The following is a 5,330-nucleotide window of genomic DNA, read 5'->3' as shown; positions in this document are numbered from 1 at the left end:
GCCACCACCGCAGAGACGCCTCCCAACGGACGTCTCGTGTCCAAATTCGGTGGCAGGAGTCGCGCCCCAGCAACACGATTGATTTGCTGATTTATGTCTGACTTCCTTACTAACGCGGGAGCACCGGGAGGGCAGAAGCCGCTGTGTCCCTGGCACCCACAGCAAAGCCTGGCACAGACTAGGTGCCCAAAAGTTCATCGTTGAATGAATGAAGGTATGAATGAATGAATGAACGAATGAAGGGGAGAATGAGCAGAGGTTCACGGGACCCGTGGATGAGGACAGGGGAGCATCAGGAGGCGTCCGGGGGTGCGGACAGCAGAGCTGAGCCTGGACGGAGGCCTCTCAGACAGGATGACAGGTCAGGGAGGGGCACGGTCTGCCTCAGTTTCCCTTGTCTCCCCAGCCTAGTTAGTGACGAGTGTCCCGGTCCGGACAACAAACCATGGGTTACCTGACACCTGTGACCTCTGTCCACCTCAGGCTCGTAGCATCAAGGCGGGGAAGGACGGGGCCCAAGAGAGGGCTCAGTCCAGGCACCGACACCCCAGACGAGACGAAGGTGCTCCTCAGGGCCTTTCCCAAAGAGACCCTTCTCGATACTTTTCTTTGAGACAACCACCAGCCACGACTCTGGGCAAGTCAGGTCAGAGGCTTCCAGAAGGCCCAGCGCCCTCTCGGGGTAGCCCCTGGGTCAGCACCTGCCCCCCTCACCGGCTGACCTGTGTCCTCAGTCCCTGTGGCCAGGGCTTGGCACCGAGTAGCTGCTCAGTAAATATCAAATGAAGGAATTAATGAATGAGGCCCTAATGAAAAGCTAAAAATGGACTGTCCCCTCCCGGGGCCTGACCCACTTTCCGAGGCCTCGGCAGCTGCTCGGGGAAGCGGGATTGATTGTTCTGACACACGGGGCTGTCACATCAATGAGCCTCTGATTGCACCGGGCTCCAGCCCCCGGCGGAGCAGGGTCTCTGGTCAGGGCAGGAGCCACCCGGCAGGACGGGTTGTCCCAGGCGGCTGGGCCCGTGAGGACAGGAGGGAGGACCTGACTCTCAGAGGGTCAGAGAGCCAGGCTGCGGAAGGTCCCGGGGCTTTGGGGTCAGGCTGCCGTTCTAGAAACCGGGCCCCTTATGTCCCGCCACATGTCAGCTCAGAGTTCCCTAATCCTGTGGGCCTCAGTTTCCTCACCCACAAAATGGGGTGATGTGGCTTGTGAGTGAACCAGATGAGGGGCGGCACACTTTGTCTATAAAGTGTGGGAGGGTAAATATTTTCAGCTCCGTGGGCCAGACTGTCTCTGTCACAGACACTCACGCCACCGTGGCAGGGAAGCAGCCACAGGAGAGATGTGAATGACGGCGTGGCTATGCTCCAGTGGAGCTCTATTTATGGACCCTGGATTTTGAATTTCATATAATTTTACATGATGTGAAAAAGCCTTCTTTTTATTTTTTCCCCAACCATTTAAAAACATAAAAACCATTCTTAGTTTGCAGGATGTATTAAAAAGGAGAGGGCCAGATTCGGTCCACTGGTCATAATTTGCTATCCCTGAACTAGATGACAGAGGCGCTCCTTAATGCCTTCGTTCCCAGCATTATAGGATGTTTCTGGCTGTTTGCCTCCAAAAGGAGGTGCTTGGAGATTTGATATTAAAATAGTTATTTTGTTTAGTCATTTATTCAACACATAATATTTGTTAAGTAGCTAATAAATTTCAGGGCCATCTATAGATGGAGCTAACTGCTTGAATGATAATGAGCTCCCCATCCCTAGGGGTGTGCAAATAGAGTGGGATGACTAGAGCAGGGAAGCTGCACAGAGAACTTAGGCATTAGGTAGGGAGTGCAGTAAAGTGTCCGTTGAGGCCACTTTGGGCCCGATGCAAACAGTGTGAGGGCCTGTGGCTTTAGCTGAACCAAGGGGACTGGGCCCCCTCTTCTCCCTCCTTTGGCTGTGCCCCCAGCCCCTGAGCCCAGCACAGGGAGCGGTTCTCCTGGGGTTGGATAAAAAGTCAACGCCCACGTGCTTGGCAGCATTCGCTTCTAGAACCCTGGGAGGCACTCTGCCCCTTGTCTCAGTCGAGGCGCCCAAAGTCAACCCTGGGACCCTGGATGCAAGTCGTCTATCGGGGAGGTGATTCCAGGAAGCACGAGACAAAGTGGGGGAGGGAGTCGGGGTGGGCCACGGGTTTATAAGGGGTGTGTTAAGGAGCAATCGCCACCGAGGCCCCTGGGGGCTCAATCCGCAGGGGACCCGCTGAGACAAGGTGGAGAACACACCGGGCTCGTCCCACAGCAGGGGGTGGGGGGTGGGAGGGAAGCCAGGTATTTATCCACCACTCCCACCCCTCGCCTGTGGCACCTGCCCGGCGCACCGGGGTCAGAGCGCATGGCTATGGCCGGAGAACCCCTCTGCAGGCATTGTCACAACTCCGGTGTCCTCCCAGGTGGGCGGGGGCCGCGGCCGGGAGGAGTACGCAGAGGGTCTAGCTCAGGCCGGGTCTGGCTCCAGACCTGCACGCGGCCCCTGCCATAAACAGAGAGCCGGACCCAGACACCACCCCCCTCCCCCCGCAGTCCCGTGGCTTGAACTGTGCGGCCGTGGCTGGGTGGCGTTAGTGTCTTTGTTGGGATCCCCTGTCAGTGTCGTCGTGAGATGATGCACGCGAGCACAGCAGACAGGTCCTGGGTGTCACGGGCACTCGATACATGACAGTGCGCCGTCACCGGGCCCCCTGGGCGGCCTGGGTCTCTGGCCAGCTGCGCCTCGGTTCTCCCCAAGGGACCCCAGTCCTGCTCTGAGAGTAGCCGTGACTGGCTTAAGCCAGGAAGCGTGTCCCAGCGCCCGGCTGTCGTGAGCGGTCAGCGATGGGCATGTGACCTAACCCCAGTCAATAAGAGGATATTTCAGGACGTGTTGAATGCGGCCAAAAATGACTCTCTCCCTCTCTCTCCCTCTCTCTCTGCCCTCGAGTGGGGTGTGGGGAGATTCAGGTGTGTGACTGCAGCTTCCCGTCTTGGGAGGGGAATGCCCAGGGCTGCTGGGCCACCATTCGGAGCCCAAGGATGAAACCACATAGAGAGACTGAGCACAGCTGGATCCTGGGTGATGGCATTTTTTTTTTTTTTTTGAGCTGCTGGATCGAGCCTTAACTGAAGCTTTTAGCTTTTCAGTTCCGTAAGCCAACAGAGCCCCTTTATGTTGATGCCACTGGGAGTTGGGTTTTGACCCTCGCAACCTAAAGAGTCCTATAACGAATAGAGCATCGCTGGGGGCCCTGAAGCCCAAGGGGGAGGGCTGCAAAAGTAAGGGGTTCACTGAATGTCAAGAGGGAGGCCCTTCTAGGTCAATGTCAAGGGTGTCAAGAGTGAGGCCCTTCCAGGCTAGGCTAGTGGCCAGAGGGCTCAGCCGGTCTCTCGCTCGTGGCTGCGGCAAAGTCACCCTCCTCTCTGATACCATGGAGCCTTGAGGCACCCGAACGCCTGGCTTGGTGGTGACCAGGGGCTTCTGAGTGTAGCCACGGTCCCCGGAGGCAAGGTGGGGGCCACCAGGGAGGGGACACCACCCACACGCACAGCTTCAGGTCGCCAGCCGGCCGCTCCCAAACACAACCAACAAAGGACGCGCAGGGGCTCCATCCCTCCTCCTGGATAATTTCGCAAGTGGAGAAAACCTCCAGCGACAGGGGCCACGATTATCACTTTGCAAATCCTATGAGACCTCGGAGGCGTCCCCGGCTGGGAAGCGGAGGGCGGGCGGGCAGGGAGGGGAGGGGGGAGGGCAGGTGGAGGCTGGGAGGCCTGGGGTGCGCTGGAGCTTAGAAACACCCACTTTGCTTCACACGGCTAACACTTTCGCGCCTCCAGAGATGCTGGCGAGGATTTCGGGTTTTCTTTCCGTAACAATGACAGTGAAAGAGCCACCGCGTGTTGGGCCCTTGACCCACGCGCGAGCTGGCACATGAGACAGGCTGCAGCCGGCTGTCAGGACGGACACGGTGCCCATGGAAGGTCAGAGCCCAGCTTTCAAGGTGTCACCTGCTCAGCGTGGGGGTGAGCCGCTGGCCCTGAGGCCCTGGACAAGGCCAGACAAGATTAAGTAAATGCACGGAGCCAGAGGGCAGGGCCTCTGTAACCTCTGCTCCAATAGCGGGTGACCAACCCACCCGCAGAGGCAGGAAGGAGAGGGGTGGCAGTGGTCGAACGAGACAGGCACCAGGATGGACATTTTACACTCTTTTTAACAGCACCCGAGGCGTCAATATTGGACCCATTTTCCAGAGGGACAAACTCTATAGATACAGAGGCAGGGTGACTTCCCCAGGTCACTCAGACCTTCTGAACCAGAATGGGATTTGAACCCTGCTCTAAGCACCCAGAGCTGGGCGACCCCAGTCCTACGTTCTCCCTCAGATACCCACCTGTCCGCCCCAAACCTGCTCCTACCCACCCCCCTCCTGGACCCCCCACTGCCGCCAACCCTGCCCGCCCATCCTCGGTCATCCTCTGCCGGATCCCCTCATGGACCCAGCACCCCGGAGTGGAGGGGACCCCGGGGCATCTGGTGGGGACAGCGAGACATGCGAAAGGGACTGGAGGGGCCGGGGCACTCTCTGGGGCCAGGGGACTCACTGGGCAGAAGGTGGTCAAAGCTTCCTGCCTCTGAGAACTGCCCGTCGGGACCGTGCCGGGGCCATCTTTTGAATCCCAAGCAGTAATGTGGGACCCCTAGTCACACTGGGGCTCTCGATAGTGTCCCCGATGCCCCCCGCTCCCAACACCCACACTCGGCGGTGGTGGTCGGCGAGCAGCTCACCGGGAGAGAAGTGGAGCGAGCGAACCTCCCCTTGACCCATCTCCCCCTGCTCTCCCCGGGCCTCCACCCCTGGAGCTCCCCAGCTCTCAGCCACTGGAAGGCCCCACGGCCCTGGGCACGGTGGTGGGGAGGGAAGTGTTGGAGGACGCCTGGTGGCCCGTGGAACTGCCATCTGCTCTCTGCTGGGAGCTGGCGGGCTGCGGGGAGGACAGCGAGCTGGCACAGGGACGGCAGGGAGGGGGAGCCGCCCCCCAACGCAGGCAGAGCCAGGGACGGGTCCTGCAACCAGAGCAGGGGCCGCAGACGGGCCTGCAGACCAGCAGGGGGGAGGGAGGGAGGGGCGCTCATCCCGGCCTCTTATTTCCTTTCAGGAAAGTGCCCGAACAAAGAGTGCACAGCTGCACGCCCAGCACACGCAGAAATGACAATCACTGGCCTTTTGTTCCAATTGTTTTAACTCTTTCCCTTTTTTAACGTAAAATATAGAAACATTACAGATAATCACCGAGTCC

Source organism: Prionailurus viverrinus, chromosome B3 (genome assembly GCF_022837055.1).
Source record: "Prionailurus viverrinus isolate Anna chromosome B3, UM_Priviv_1.0, whole genome shotgun sequence".
NCBI classification, from domain to species: domain Eukaryota; kingdom Metazoa; phylum Chordata; class Mammalia; order Carnivora; family Felidae; genus Prionailurus; species Prionailurus viverrinus.
This window is presented reverse-complemented; position numbering follows the sequence as displayed.